General features: G+C 43.0%; 1 pseudogene; it reads left to right on the top strand.

Annotated features, from left to right (window-relative positions):
* Positions 1-5,780: 5,780 nt before the first annotated feature.
* LOC101410690 (contactin-associated protein-like 3) overlaps positions 5,781-17,608 on the top strand; it is a 191,870-nt pseudogene continuing 180,042 nt past the window's right edge.

A 17,608-nucleotide genomic window follows, 5' to 3' on the forward strand; every position in this document is an offset into this window, starting at 1 on the left:
GCCCTCCCCACAGGGCTGAGCTGGAGCAGGGCACGTTGTGTCTGATGATTAACAACCACTCTGCAATCCCTCTGCTGACTCTCCACACAGATTCCCCAACTGCACTGTCACCATAACGCCCATTTCAGTCACAGCAGTCTGAGGCTGGACCCTAATTCACCGCAGAGGTGCCCATACTCGCCTCCTTCCATCACGAGGCCAAGTCGGTAGAGACCCCCTTGAGTCTGGCTGGACTTGAAACTTGCATGGGTTGATGGGTTTATAATCTGTAATGGGGAATTGTAGCCTCTAAATCAGCCCTTTTTTTTACTTTTCAGCTCCTTCCTCCCTACCTGGGACTGCTGATCTGTTATTTTCTCCCATTTCTCTTCCCTCCCTAACTTAAAAAATTACTGGCCTAACTCAAAAACAAACAAACAACAACAGCAACAAAAACTACTATGCCCTGGGCTTTGGGGTGGCTTGTTATGTAGTTGTGGCCGTGTAACCCCGGCTGTGTGTTCTGACATCGTAGGAGAGCTTCCCTTTAAGGTCGTGCTCAGGGACGTGCTTTTTACCCAGATGTCTGTTCTTTTATTGTTATATTTGATACTGATTTCATGATTCTGAGCTTTCCTCCCACATTTCACTGAGGTCTCCTTCATCAAAGGCCCCCCACTGGGCTCTCGCTGATCTCGGGCTCTGAGGTCTTAGCAGCCTGTGTCCTGTACCAACTTTCTGCCAGTTCCAGGTCTATTTCTAGCCTGGATGTGCCCGTGCCCTGTACCAACTTTTGTTTGTCCCTTTACTTGGAGATAAGCATTTATTAAGGATCTGTTGCATCGACAGAAGGTACAAAGAATTTTCCTAGTGGATCCTAGGGGTAATAGTGAGTGATGCCACTCCCATTTCTACCCCATGACTCCTGGACCTGTGAATCCTGGCTATGGGAGAAACAGCACCGTAGAGTTGATGCAGATTTAGAGTATACCCAGTCTCCTAGAGAAAATTGCCCCAGCCCTGCAAAGTATTGCCATCTAATTGGCACTAAAATTGAGTCTTCAAAAGGCCATTCCCCTGAGTTATCAGTCCAGCTGCTTCAGGATGATGGGGAACATGATAAAACCAGTGAATTCCATGAGCATGTGACCATTCCAGCACATGATTTACTGTGGTGTGGGCTCCTTGGTCAGAAGCAATGCTGTGTGGAATACCACGGCAGTGGATAAGACATTTGGTAAGTCCACGGATGGTAGTTTTAGAAGAAGCATTGAGTGGAGGGAACACAAACCCATATCTGGAGTATGTGTCTATTCCAGTTAAAACAAATCACTGCCCCTTCCATGATGGAAGTAGTTCAATGTAGTCAACCTTCCACCAGGTAGCAGGCTGGTCACCTCAAGGAATAGTGCCATATCAGGGGCTGAGCGTGGGTCTCTGCTGCTGGCAGGTTGGGCGCTCAGCAGTGGCTGTAGCCAAGTCAGCCTTGGCAAGGGGAATTCTGTGTTGCTGAGCCCATGCATAACCTCCATCCCTACCCCCATGTCCACTTTGTTCATGAGCCCATTGGGCAATGATAGGAGTGACTGGGAAAAGAGGCTGAGCATTAGCCACAGAGCAGGTCATCTTATCCACGTGATCATTAAAATCTTCCTCTGCTGAGGTCACCCTCTGGTGAACATTCACATAGGACAAAAATATTTTCAAGTTTTTTGCCCATTCAAAAAGATCTTTCCACATACCTCTTCCTCAGACCTCTTTGTCACCAATTTTACAATTGTGTTCTTTCCAAGTCCCTGACCATCCAACCAAATCATTGGTGACAGCCCACAAATCAGTGTACAAATGCACCTCTGGTCATTTCTCCTTCTAAGCAAAATGAGCAGCCAGGGACACTACTCAAAGTCCTGCCTCCTGGGAGGATTTGCCCTCACCACTGTCCTTCAGGGACATCCCAGAAAGGGGCTGCAGTGCTGCAGCTGTCCACTTTCAGTTAGTGCCTGCATATCACAAAGAACCATCTGTGAATGGGGCCTGAGTTTTTTTCATCTTTAGACAACTGAATTTAAAACTCCCCAGGAGGCCATACCTGTGGGTTGGAAGAAAAGGTAATGTGGGAAACGGACTTTGGCCCAGTGGTTAGGGCGTCCGTCTACCATATGGGAGGTCCGCGGTTCAAACCCCGGGCCTCCTTGACCCGTGTGGAGCTGGCCCATGCACAGTGCTGATGTGCGCAAGGAGTGCCGTGCCACGCAAGGGTGTCCCCCGCGTGGGGCAGCCCCACGCGCAAGGAGTGCACCCGTGAGGAAAGCCGCCCAGCGTGAAAAGAAAGAGCAGCCTGCCCAGGAATGGCACTGCCCACACTTCCCGTGCCGCTGACGACAACAGAAGCGGACAAAGAAACAAGACGCAGCAAATAGACACCAAGAACAGACAACCAGGGGAGGGGGGGAAATTAAAGAAATAATTTAATTAATTTAAAAAAAAAAAAAGAAAAGGTAATGTGGCAGCGGTAAGACCATGGCCATTTGGACCATTCCTTATGTAAATTACTGGTGCCTTCGGGACCTGCTTGAGCCTGATCTCATGTGTCCCAATTCCATTTGGTGATGGGGTGCTGCTGTGTCCAGGTCCACAACATTAAAGTCACATTACAAAGACCATTATGCTATTCATGAATATACCATATTTCTCCACTTACTTGGGTCTTATGTAATGTCCATCATTAAGGGTTTTTGTTTGTTTGTTTTTTTAAACTTTTTTTTTTAAGATTTATTTTATTTCTCTCCCCTTCCCCCCCCCCCACACCCAGTTATCTGTTCTCTGTGTCTACTTGCTGCGTGTTTTTCTTTGTCCGCTTCTGTTGTTGTCAGCAGCACGGGAATCTGTGTTTCTTTTTTTGTTTCATCATCTTGTTGTGTCAGCTCTCCATATGTATGGCGCCATTCCTGGGCAGGCTGCACTTTCTTTCATGCTGGGCAGCTTTCCTTATGGAGCACAATCCTCACACATGGGGGTCCCTTCTGCGGGGACACCCCTGCATGGCAGGGCACTCCTTGCACGCATCAGCACTGCGCATGGGCCAGCTCCACATGGGTCAAGGAGGCCTGGGGTTTGAACCGTGGACATCCCATGTGGTAGGCAGATGCCCTAACCACTGGGCCAAGCCCACTTCCAATCATTAAGTTTTATAATTTTCTGTCATATCTTAATTATCTTTTAAGAAATATTATCAGGTACCTTATATTTTTGTTGGCATTTTTATGTTTAATTAGGCTATTAATTAGGAAAGTGATTAATATTGATATATTGATTATAGTGCCAGCATCTTTTTAAAGCCTTATATATATATATATTTTAGGGTAGGCAAAGTAATAAAGAGTTTATTAAGAAATGAGAAAAAAAAAAGCACATAACTCCATTCACGTGCAGGCATGCTTCAGGGTGAGACGTGCACGTGGGGCCTCAGGTTAGGCCTTTTTAAGACCTTTCCTCCTTCCCTTTCCAACTATTGTGGAGGGGCCCAGCTGTTTGCTGGTCTGATTGGTTGCCCCATCTGTTAGCTCTCTGGGGACAGTGGCAAGGCCTTTTGTTAGGAGGTATCTGGAACCAATAAGGAATTTTGGAATTTTCCAGGGCTTCTCCTTGATCCTGGAAAGAGTTCCAAATGGCACCTCATGGCCAGGTCTCAGTGGGGTCTTTCCAGCTTTGTTCTTAGTAGGAGCTTCCCTCAGGGGGCCTTCTGGGTGTGGCCTCATGACCATGTTCTCTGATGGGTCTCAGCTATCTTCCCTCTTTCCCTATACTAACCTGCCTCAACTCCCCTGTCAGAGTTTACACCCTTCTTTTTAAAAAAATTTTTAAGAGTTACCAGGGGTTAAACCCAGGACCTTGTACACAGGAAGCAGGTGCTCAAGCACTGAGCTACATCCCACACCTTATTCTTACCAGGGAGCTGAAGGGTGATGGTCATTCTCCCGTAGCTGCTTCCTGCTGCTTAGGGGCAGTAAAGCCTGCCTGACAGAATGTAAAACTCTCCAGCTATTCTATTGAGGTTCAGGGAAGATGGGTCCAGCACTGTGGTTGAAACTAGATGAAATCCCTGCTTGACAAATACCTTGTTCTTGAAGGCATTAATTCTGGAAGAAGTGAACTCAGAATCTAACATACCTGGTCCTACTAAAAGGATAAGGAAGATGGTGGTGAGCAGGCCCCAAAAGGGGACCAGCTGTGATGCACTGGACCGTGAGAGTGAGCAAGGCCAGGTGCCGTCGGCCTGCTTCCTCCCAAAGTTGATGGGAAACAGCATTTTTCTTTTACTTCTTTTATGCTGCTGGTTAACTCCAGGGAGAGATGGTGGTAGACCTTGTAAGTTTGGTATAAACTGCAAACTCTAGTCCCACGGCAGTGGTTATGCCTAGGACAGCTAGAGAGTTAAGAAGAGAGGCACTGCCCTGGACATAAACACACAAAGACAGGACAGACAACAAGACAAACATATGGCAAGCAAAATAAAGGCCGTACTTACGAGAGTCATTCCTTTATCTTATAGGCATGTTCATTAACTACTTAGAAAATGAATTAAGTTTACCAGGACATTTAACATGTCCAATATCCCTCTGCCTATGATCTAGAATAGGAGAGATATTACCATATTCATCAGGTAAATAGCTTCAGCACTTAATACTAGTTCATACACAAGTTCCTCTTTGAGCTGCAGTTAATAGATCTAAGCTCCAGGTTTGCAACACCATACTTGCTGTCTTTCCATGGAGCACGCCATAAACCAATTGTGTTGGTTTAAGTTCTGCTTACATCACTCTGGCAATTATTGCTCCACTACCAAAGGATATTGGTATATCCTTTGCACAACGAGCATGTCACAGCACAGTTGATCCTAGAGAAAAGTTAAGAAGGGAAGGCTCTAGTGTCTCACTGGACTGGGACATAGTAACCTTTGGCACTATGAAACAGCCAGTCTAGAGACAATGTCCATTGTACATCTGGCCATATCAAGCCATTGCCAGGTGCTGCAAGAGTCTGAAACAGCAATGTACTTTTCACCTACTTCAAGAGCATGTCCAGAGAAGTGATAGATACTTTTGTTTTAGGGATCACAGTGACTGATTTAGCCAATAACTCAAACAGAGAGGCACAATGCAAAGTATTTGGGCCTGGCTTGAATGCACAAGAGTTTGACAACACTGAAGTGTATCTCTTTTAATTTTTATGCACTTTCTAAATACTTCCAGTGCAGTTTATCACATATTAAATGGACTTCATTATTTAGTACTTTACTTTTCACTTTTAATTTTTTACCATGATTACATTAATTAATAGATATTTCATTTTAACAGTATAGAAAAAACTACTTTCTCCTTTGTTTTATGAAAACCTAAAATTCCCAATGGAATCAAGATGATCCCCACCACCACCACTGTAATGTGCAGATTGAGGAGGCCTCTGACATAAACCTTTATATTTCCTAATGATTTTGTTTGTAGGTTGATTTTGTGCTATATTTAATCTATGAATTATAACGGTTTTCCATCACCTTTCCATTCTTAGGAATGGAACTTGCTCCCTTTCTTTCCCTCCTGTGCTGTCTAGGACTTCCATCCAACGTGCATTCAACAGAAGAATTAGGTTTGGCCTCCTCGACTTACACCGTGCTTCTAGCCTTCCCCATTAAGGCTGACATTTGATCTGGGGTTTGTAAGGCCCTAAGTTTCTGGTTCTGAAAGGGCTCTAACAAGCACACTAACCTAAATGCAGCATTTCCACTGACAGACCATTGTGAGGAGCCACTGACCTCTGCCCTGCCACCATCATCCTTCAGCAGCTCCTTGGAGCTGTCCAGCAGCCACAGCCCTGGGTTTGCAAGACTTAATCGAAGAGACGGTGAGTCTACTTGTTAACGCTCATCATGGTGAAACTGATTACTTTACAGCAATTTTGCATTTATGTTGATAAAATATTATATTATTTTCACTGCACAGAAAGTAAAATTGCAAATAAGTCTTGACACAGATTTCCTGAAATGCTTGTTTGAAATTTATAGTACATAAATATTACCTCACTGTTGGTCACCATATCTGGCAATACTAGTTTCTGATGCTGAACACTGTGGACATGGAGAAAACTGCACATTTAAACGTTTCATAAGATCATTTCAGCATGCAAATATTTTAAATGCCATTGGATATAACTAGTTCTTTACTGTATCTTGGAAAATACTTTTGATATCGCAGTATTCAATTTTTATGGGTATGTTGGCTTTGATTAATCATTCTTTTATTTCAAGCAGAACAAAGAAGTTGAATGGTATATCAGATTGCTGTTGCTTCTGTTACCATGAACTTAGTGGCTTGAAACAACACAAATTCATTCTGTTACTGCTCCAGAGGTCAGAGATCAGCAGTGAGTCTCACTGGGCTGAGAACAGGGCATCACAGGGTTGCCTGCCTGGTGGAGGCTCCATGTCAGAGGCCCCACATTTTAGGGCCCCATATTCTTGGCTCAAGGTTCCTTTCTCCTCCCTCAAACCAGCTGTGGCTGGTGGGCTCTTAAAGTACCATCTCTCTGCTACTTGACCCCCTGAATAACTCAGGAGAATCTTCCATCTCAAGGTCAGCTGATTAGCAACCTTAATTGCATCTTGACATGCAGCACAGCACATTCACGAGCTCCAGGATTCTGATGTGGACATCATTGGTCATTACTCTGCCCACCACAGAAGGTTAGAAAAGCACTTAAATTCCTCTTCTTATCCCATTAGGTAATGGAAACTCAGTGCTGAGTTCACCACCCATGAAGATTTTCCTGTTTATACCTTTGAACTCTTCTATCCTAGGGATGTCTGCCTGCAAGCCCACATTGAAAAGTAAGTGCAGAAAATGGATTCTTGCTCTAGAGAAATAAAAAAGCCATTGGACTTTATAAACTTTGGGAAGGGTAACACAGTAATCCTTGTCATGCAATACTAAGGCAAAAAGTCTGTGCACAAATTCCAGGGAAAGAGAACTAGAAATACTTATACAGAGAATATTTGTAGCAAATACAGCCACATAAAGAAGACCCTAGTAACATATATTATGTGCTTTGCCCCATTTTATGTCCTCTCCTTCTTTATAAACTTCTTGACTTCTTTAGTGCTGTTTCTCAGCATTTAACAACATTCACTGTAGTGTGCATTGGACAACAAGACGAAGACACACTTTATTTCCAATTTTTCAGTTATTTTAAATTTTTGTTAGATAAATTAATAGATGGCTACCTCACACAAGTGCTTATAACAATATAGACATTTAAATGTTATCACACTCATTTTGGATTTATTTAAATTTTAATTTAAATTTAATTTCAGTATTTCAGTAGATAAGATTAGCTGATGAAGTGACATGAGCTATGTGGGTACACAACCCTCTAGCATCTGTGCTGGAGAGCATGTACCAAGAAGAACCCCTATGCCCCATGCAGGGAATATTTAGGTGCTTGTTAACAATAGCATAATGAGGTTTACATCCTGTTTGACTGGCTTTGTCATGTATATAACCACTTCTTCCCTTTGCACATGGTTCTCAGCAGCAAGCAGGAAACTTTGGTTATGTACAGGGCAGGAGCCACAAGCCTGGCTTCTGTAGTCTCCTTCCAGGGCCCACCAGGCCTGCCTTCCTGAGACACTGTAACCCAAGGGTATCATAGGGAGGGCAGGTGTCCCTGTGCACAACTGCCAAGGACCACTTGATTCTACCACTGCTTCCTCATCAGCAGCCACCCAGCAGCCTCTGCACCAGGCCTCCTGATGCCTGAGTGATGGCTGAGTGCACGGGGATACAGGACTCATGACCAAAGGAGAAAGATCCACGTGACTACAGGGCTCATGAGCACATAAGGAAAATCCACCTGAATACAAAGCTCATGACCACAGGGAAAATTCACCATGTAACAGGGCACATGACAACATGGAAAATCCACTGATTACAAGATTCATGACCATGGCAGAAAACCTACCATATTACAGTGCTCAAGAGTACAAAAGGAAAATCCATCTGATTAAAGGTCTTATGACAACAGAAGGAATACTGACCTGATTACAGAGCTTGTGAAAATAAGGGGAAAGCAACCAAATTAAAGGGCTTGGACCACAGGGAAAATCCACCTGAAAACAGAGCTCATGACCACGGAGGAAAATCCATTTGATTACAGGCTCATGACTAAAGGAAGAATATCCACATTACTACAGGGCTTATGACCACTAGAGAAAATCCACATGATACAAGGATCATGATCACAGTGGAAAATCCCCTTGATTACAGGGCTGATAACCACAGTGGAATATACACTTGTTTATAGGACTCATGAGCACCACGGAAAATCTATCTGATTACAGGTTCATGACCACAGGAAGAAAATCTGTCTGATTATAAAGCTCATGACCAAGGAGGAAAATCCTCATGATTAAAGGACTCATGACCAAAAGAGGAAAAGCCATGTGATTAGAGTGCTCTTGACCACAGGGGAAAATCCACCTGATTACAGGGCTTATGAACACAGGGGAAATCTAACTCATAACAGGGCTCAAGACTTCATTGGAAAATCCATGTGATTTCACGTCTCATGATCTCAAGAAATGTCTACCAAGTTACAGGGTTCAAGAACACAGGGTAAAATTCACCAGAGTACAGGGCTCATGAGAACAGAAAGAAAATCCACCAGATTGCAAGACTCATGACCATGGTAGGAAACCCACCTGATTACAGGGCTCCTGACCACTGGGGAAAATCCACCAGACTACAGGGTTCATGTCCACAGGAAGAAAATCAACATCATTACAAGGCTCATGACCTAGGGGAAAGTCCCTGACAACAGAGCTCAAGACCTCATTGAAAAATCCATGTGATCACACCTGATTACAGAGGGCTTATGATCACAGGGAAAAATCCACTGAACTACAAGTCACATGAGTATGGAGGAAAATCCACCTGATTACCGTCTATATGACCACAGGTTAAAATGCACTTCATTACAGGTCTCTTGACACATGAAAAAAATCAACCTGATTATATCACTAATGACCACTAGGGAAAATCCACCAGATTACAGGTCTCAAGACCATTTGGGAAAATCCATCTGACTCCAGGGCACAGGACCACAAAGCAATTTCCTCCTCATTACAGAGGGAAATCTACCTGATTTCAGGGCTCAAGACCACAGGGAAAGTCTACCTGATTGCAGGGCTCGTGACCACCAGGGAAAATCCACCTGGTTACAGGGCCATGAACACAGACTAAAATCCAACTGATAATAGGGCTCAGGACTTTAGGAGAAACTTCAGCTGATTACAGGGCTCATGACCATAGGAGGAAAATCCACTTGATTACTGGGTTTATGACAACAGAAGGAAAATTCACCTGATTAAGTGCTCATGAACACGGTGGAAAACCCAACTGATTGTAGGATTCATGACTCCAGGGGAAAATCTCCTCATTCCTGAACTCATGAACACCATAGAAAACTTAATAGATTACACAGTTCATGGCCACAGGGAAATCCCACGGGAATAAGGGCTCATGACCACAGGGGGAAATCCACGTGATTGCAGGTCTCATGACCCCAGTCAAAAACCCATCTGATTTCAGGGTTCATCACCACAGGGGGAAATTCACTTTATTACAGTGCTCAGTAGCATAGGGAAAATTCCACCTGATCACAGGACTCATGACCATAGCTGAAAATCCACCAGAATACACATCTCATGAGCACAATTGGCAAATCTACCTGATTACAGAACTCATGACCACAGGAGGAAAATTCATCTCATTACAGGGCTCATGAGTGCAGGAAAAAATCCACCTGATATAGGGATCCTGACTGTAGGGAAGAATCTACCTGATTACAGGATCATGGTCACAGAGGAAAATCTGTTTATAAAACTCATATGCACAGGAAGAAAATCCACCTGATTACAGGGATCATGTACACTGGGAAATCCACTTGATTACAAGGCTCAGGAGCACAAGAGGAAAATCTACTTGACAGGGCTCATGACCATGGTCAAACAACCATCTGATTTCAAACTTCATGACTTCAGAGGGGAGATCCACCTTTTGAAAGGGCTCAGAAGCCCAGGAGAAAATTCGACTTTTTACTGGGCTCATGACAATGGGGGAGAATTCACCTGATTATAAGAATCACGTGCACAGAGGGATAACCCACCTGATTATAAGGATCATGACTGCTGGGGAATATTCACCTGATTATAAGGCTCAAGACCACAGGAAGAAAACGTACCTGATTACACAGTTCATGGCCTCAGGGGGAATAGCCACCTGATTGTAGGGTTCATGAGCACAGAGAAAATTCCACCACTTTACAGGGCTCATGAGTACAGGAAGAAATCCACACAATTACAGGGCTTATTACCACTTGGAAAAATCCACTTGATTACAGGGCTTATGACCACAGGGGTATATCAATCTGAAACAGGAATTGTGACCTCAGGGAGAATCTACCAGATTGCAGAACTCATGACCACATGGTCAAAATCCACCTCATTACAAGGCTCATGAGAATAAGAGGAAAATCCACCTGATTATAAGACTAATGGCCACAGGGGGAAATTTACCATATTACAGAGTATATGATGACAGGTGAGGACTGTCGCAGGAACTTCAGAGAAGACAGAGAATTTGGAATAATTCATCAAAGAAGTTCAAACAAATCTCCTAATTCATTTCAAGATGATGAAGGAAAATATGGGTATAGAGATAAAGGATATAAAGAAGACAATATGTGAGAATAAAGAAGAATTTGAAAGTTTAAAAAGAAACAAATTATTGGGATGAAAGGCCCAATAATAAAGATTAAAAATACACAATAGGCATATAACAGCAGATTTGAACAGGCAGAACAAATCAATAAACTAGAAGACAGGACAATTGAAATCACATGGTCAGAAGAATAGGTAGAGAAAAGAACAGAAAAAATTGAGCAGTGTTTCAGTGATTTCAGTGATAGCATTAAGCACCCAAACATATGCATAATGGGTATACCAGATGGAGAAGAGAAGGGAAAAGGGAGCAGAAGGAATATTTCAGGTAATAATGTCCCAAAATTTCCCAACTTTTATGAAAGATATAAATGTCCATGTAGCATGATATACTCTCATCAAAATAAATCCAAATAGACCTACACCAAGAACATACTAATTAGAATGCCAAAGACAAAGAGTGAATTCTGAAAGCAGCAATAAAAAAGTGATCTGTCACATAAACAGAATGGTCAAAAAGACTTAGTGCAGATTTCTCATCAGAAATCATGGAAGTGAGAAAGCAGTCATATGATATATTTAAGATACTGAAAGAGAAAACCTGTCAGCCAAGAATTCTTTATCCAGCAAAACTGTCCTTCATAAATGAGGGTGAATATAAAATATTAACAGAAAAGCACAAACTGAGAAAATTCATCAACAAAAGACCTGTCCTACAAGAATTACTATAGGGGGATCTTCAGGTTGAAAAGAAAAGACAAGGGAGAGCAGCTTGGAGTAGTGTGAAGAAATGGAGAGCTTCAGTAAGAGTAAATAAAAGGATAAATGCAAAATCCTATAGTGCCGTATCCTTGAAATACAACTCTACTCTTCAATTCCTGTAAGAGTCAATACATTTGAACAAGAAAAAGGCATATCTCTGGAGAAGAGACATACAAAATATAAAGAGGTAATGGGGCGCAAAAACAACATAAAGAAGAAACAGGGATATAGTAGCAGAGAATATGTATCCTATTGAAGTTAGCTGGTATCTTGTCAAATTAGTAAGTTATAGGTGTAGATTTCATAATACAACCAAAAGGAAATCGCAAAGAATGTATTTAAAATATGTAAGGAAACAAAAATGAGACAGTGATCACTTAGGTGCATCCCAAAAATATCAACTATACAGAAAAGGAAGTTGCAATAAAGGAAAAGGAGACAAAAAATATATGGCACATAAAAAGCAAAGGATAAAATTGCTGAAGCAGGTATTGCCTTTAAAGTAATATGACTGAATGTTAATGGATTAAAATCACCAATCAAAAGAGACCAATTGGCAGAATGGATTAAAATAATATAAGCCATCTACATGCTGTTTCCACAATACTCACCTTAGACCCAAGGATACAAAAAGACTGAAAAAGAAAGGTTGAAAAAGATATTCCACAAAACCAGTAACCAAAAATGAGCTGGAAGAGCTATGCTAATATTGGATTAAATAGATTTTAAATGCCAAACTGTTAAAAGAGACAAAGAAGCACATCATATATTAATAAAAGGGGCAATACACTGGAGAAATAACAATCACACATACTGATGCATCAAACCAGAGTTCCCAGAATACATGAGGCAAACTTTGGCAAAACTAAAGGAATTAATAGACATCTCTGAAAACTAGTTGGAGACCTCACTACAATACTCACATCAATAGAAAGAATGTCTAGAAGAGGATCAATGAGGGAACAGAGAACTTGTATAATATGATAAACAAACTAGACCTAACAGACATGTACAGAACATTGTACCCCACAAGAGCAGGATATACATTCTTCTCATGTGCTCATGGTTCTTTTTCCAGGTTAGATGACATGTTGGGTTGCAAAACAAGTCTCAATAAATTTAAAAAGATTGAAATTATACAAAGCACTTTCTCTGATCATAATGGAATAAAGCTGGAAATCAATAATTGGCACAGAACTGGAAAACCTACAAATACATGGAAGTTAAATAACCCACTCTTAAACAATCAGTGGGTCAAAGAAAAAATTTCAAAAGAAATCAGTGTATATCTCAAGATGAATGAAAATAAGAAAATGACATATCAAAACATATGGGAGGCAGTGAAGGCAGTGGTGAGAAGGAAATTTATAGACCTAAATGCCACATTAAAAAGGAAGTAAGAGACAATCAGCAAGAAGATGGCAGAATAAGGAGCTCCTAGAGCCAGCTCCTGCTACATGGTAGTTATAAACACCCAGAGCTCTCTGGAGCCTGCTGAAGTACCTGTTTGGGGGCACCAGGAGGCCAGAAGAGCGTTCTGCAACATACTTGAAGGAATGGAAGGAGAAAACTGCCCATCTGCAGAGACGACTCCTAAGAAGAGTGCTCCACGCTATGGAGGCTGCTGCTCATCATCCACTGAAGGTGTAGGCTGCCTTGGGAGCTGTTCTGCAGCTGGAATTGAAAGCTCCACTTCCCTAAAGTGGAGGAGTGCGGTCACCCCTCGGGCTGAAGCGTGGTTTGCTGGCCTGGAGGGGGAGCAGCCACGGCAGGCCAAGCCGCTGCCCCCATAATAGGGTGGCTGGTCGGACTCACCGCCACCCCTGAAGGGAGCTCGGCATGGGCGCAGAGTGCCCTCGGGTCTCCCCTTCTCAGCGGCCATGCTTCCATGGCCGCCCCTCCTCCCTGATGGCGCCACATGATGCCTTGTGGGGCGGCACCCTTCTTCTTTCTCCCTGCGCAGGCGCAGGGCAGAAAAATCCAGTCTGCCCTTTTCCCTTCCCCCGACAGCAGCAACAGCCAGGCGTGGGCGGGAAACTCAAGTCTGCCCTCCACCCCAGCAACAGCAGCCACCAATCCCTAAACCCTGCCCCTTCCCCCAGCAACAGCGACAGCCAATCCCTAACCACCACCCCTCCCCCGTCCGGTACCACCCACTGACCTTTCACCGGCAACCAATCAGAACAGGGCGTGGCTTCGACCAATCAGCCTTCCCCAGCCCCTATAAAACTGTTGCCTCTCCCTCAGTAAAGTGGACTTGCGTGTTTACCTTGTCTCCGCGGTAGTTCTTCTGCCGTGCGCCCTCCAGTCCTGAGAGCCCCCGACAAGGGCCTGGCCTCCCTTGTCCCCAGTTCGTCGCCTGCTTCTCCGGGCGACCCCTTCATCACCTGCTTCTCCGGGCGACCCCTTCGTCGCCGGCTTCGCCGGGCGACCCCGTCAGCCGAACCGCGCAACCCCTTGTGAGACCGATCCCTCGTCTGCTGCCGGACTTACCCCTCGTCCCAAGTGGGACCGACCCCTCGTCCCAAGCGGGACCGACCCCTCGTCCAGAGCTGGACCGACCCCTCGTCCGCAGCCAGACCCCACCTCTACCGACCGAGCAAACCGTCGCAGAGGAGAAAGAGACAGTTGAGCACCAACTTCAGCTACTGATGAGTAAATTCAGTGAGCTAAAGTATAATCCTGAGAACAGCCAAAATTTGAGCCTGTCCAAGTCAGAAAGAGATTGGTAGCCACCAACTACATGCCTGGCATAAGGGAAAGCAAGGCAGACTAAAAATGACAGTGTTGGTAGGGACCAGCTTCTTTCCATCCAGATCAGATTGCAGCTCTAGCCTAAGTCCCAGTTCCACCTCAAGCAGGGAGGAAGCTGGAGGACCTGCACCAACCTCTCCAGGAAATTACCAGCCAAGTCACAGAGGCCAATGACTATCCTACTCTGGCAGAACAAGCCACCCCAGGAGCTATTCTGTGGCTGGAATTGGAAGCTCCATTTCCCAAAAACAAGGGAGGAGGAAACAGTTGGCTGCTGACTTTGGCTACTGATTTAGACTCGGTTGGCTAAGATATAATCCTGGGAACAGCTGGGGTATGAATCTGCCCAAGTTAGAAAGAGGTTAGTAGCCAACATTTTGACTCCATCCCCAGCCTGAAGGGAAGCTGGGCTGACCAAAAAATCACAGTGATGGTAGGAACCAGTTTCTTTAACCCAGATTGGCCTGCAGCCCTAGACTAGGCTTCAGCCCCACCTCCGGCAGGGAAGAGGCTGGCAGGCCCTGCATCAGCCTATCCAGGTGACTGCAGGTGCCTTTGGCTGGCACAGACTGAAAATCAGAAGTCTACCGGGGCATCTGTGGTCATCTTGGACCCGCACTGCAGAGATTGCTGCCCATACCTGCAGCTCCATCCCACCCCAGGCAGGGGAGAAAAGGACGTGAAGCTTCATCAGTCTCTCTGTGCAACTACAGTCTAGGCCTGCACTACTTGGATTATGCCACACAGCTGTGACTCTGTCCCTACCCCTGGCTAAGGAGAAAGTTGGGAAAAGCTTCATTGGTCCCTGGCACAATGAGGGCAGTTTGAGCCTCCACAGTTTATAGCACCTCTTACAACCTTGGTTCCTACTGCACAACCAGCAAGGGAGAAAGGGCAATAAGCCCTAAATTAGAGAAAAACTGCACCCAGAATAAATACTCTAGTAAGCCAGATGCCAAGACACCAGCAAATAATTACAACCCACACCATAAAACAGGAAGCTATGGCCCAGTTAAAGGAACAAGATAAGCCTCCAGATAATATAAAAGAGCTGAGACAACTAATCACAGATGTTCAAGCAAATTTCCTTAATAAATTCAATGAGATGGCTAAAGAGATTAAGTATATTAAGAAGACACTGGATGACCACAAAAAAGAATTTGAAAGTATATATAGAAAAATAGCATATCTTATGGGAATGAAAGGTGCAATAAATGAGCTTTTAAAAATTGGTATCATATAATAGCAGATATGAGGAGGCAGATGAAAGGATTGGTGAACTTGAAGAAATGGCCTCTGAAAGTGAACATACAAAAGAATGGATAAAGAAAAGAATGGAAAAAATTGAACAAGATCTCAGGGAACTAAACAACAGAAGACATATATAAACATACATGTCATGGGTGTCCCAGAAGAAGAAGAGGAGGGAAAGGGGCAGAAGGAATATTTGAAGAAATAATGGTAGAAAATTTCCCAACACTATTGAAGGACATAGATATAGCACAATGTACTCCCATCTGGAAAAATCCAAATAGACCAACACTGAGACACATACTCATCAGAATGTCAAATGTCAAAAACAAAGAATTCTAAGAACAGCAAAAGAAAAGCAATGCATAACATATAAGGGATACCCAATAAGATTCAGAGTTGATATCTCACCAGAAACCATGGAGCGAAGAAGACAGTGGTCTCATATATTTAAGATACTACAAGAGAAAAACTTCCTGCCAAGAATCTTATATCCAGCAAGGCTGTCTTTCAAACATGAGGGCAAGGTTAGAATATTCACAGATAAACAGAAACTGAGAGAATTTCTAATCAAGAGACCAGATTTTCAGGAAATACTAAAAGGTGTGATAGAGTCTGAAAAGAAAAGACAGGAGAGAGAAGCCTGGATGAGAGTCTAGAAATGAAGATTATTATCAATAAAAGTAACGAAAGTGTCAAAAGAGTAGTGAAAATAAAATGACAGGTAAAACTCAGATAGTCAGGAATAAATTTAACCAATGATGTAAAGCACTTGTATTGAGAAAACTGTAACTCACTGTTAAAAGAAATTTAAAAAGTCCTAAATAACTGGAAGAAAATTCCATGCTCATGGATTGGGAGACTAAATATCATTAAGATATCAATTCTACTCAAATTGATATACAGATTCAATTCGATCCTGATAAAAATTCCACCAGCATTAAAAAAAATTGAAAACACAATAATCAAATTTGTTTGGAAGGATAAGGGATCCTGAATAGCCAGAAACATAAAAAGGAAAAGCAAACCCTCATATCCAGACTTTAAATCATATTACCTTGCTATAGTGGTAAAAACAGCATGGTACTGGCCTAAAGACAGACACATAGACCAATGGAACCAAATCAATGGTTCAGAAACAGACCCTTACATGTATGGTCAAGTGATTTTTGAGTAGCCTGTCAAACCCACACAGGCCAGGCAGAACAGTCCATTCAACAAATGGTGCTGAAAGAATTGAATATCCATAGCCAAAAGAAGGAAAGAAAACCCCTATCTCACAGCTTATTCAAAAATTAACTCAAAATGAATCAAAACACTAAAAATAAAAGCAAGAACCATAAACCTTCTAGAAGAAATTATAGAAAAATATCTTCAATCCTGCTGGTAGGTGGTAGACTCTTAAAGGAGATAAGAAGGGGACTGAGATGGATTACTGATGTTACTGTATGCAGAAGTTTTAGTTAGCTTTACCATAAATGTGTGGAAATGTATAGAGTGGATGGTAACACACAATGAATAACAGCTAGTTTATAAAGGGGATGTGACTGATAATGGTAGCCTAGGTATATAAATGCCAGTTGACAGAATGCTAGAGAATAATCTAGGAACTGAATAGCACAGTAAACCAAGAGGTGGATGAGAATTGTGGTTGATGGTACAGATGCAAGAGTGACCTTTGTGAGCTAGAGTAAATGTATATCACTACTGCAGGGTGTTGGGAATGTGGAGAAGCATGGGGAAAATGCAACTAGAGTGACCTATGGACTGTGGTTAGCAATAATAATATAATATTATTTCATCTATGCAAAAGATGTATTGTGTTGATAATGAGGCAGTATGGAAAATGTGAGCCAAATGTACACTATGGACATGGTAGCAATCAGATGATATTATCTTATCTGTAACAAATGTTCCACAGCACAGTGTGGTGTGTTGGTGGAGGTGTGTTGTTCAGGAATTCTGTACATGTGCCTGGAATATTTTATGAATTTACAACTTCTGTCATAAAAAACATATTTAAAAAATAATAATAGGGTGGGTTGGGGGAAAAACACAGCAAGTGTAAGGTAAGGACTATGATTAATAGTA

Source organism: Dasypus novemcinctus, chromosome 6 (genome assembly GCF_030445035.2).
Source record: "Dasypus novemcinctus isolate mDasNov1 chromosome 6, mDasNov1.1.hap2, whole genome shotgun sequence".
NCBI lineage: Eukaryota > Metazoa > Chordata > Mammalia > Cingulata > Dasypodidae > Dasypus > Dasypus novemcinctus.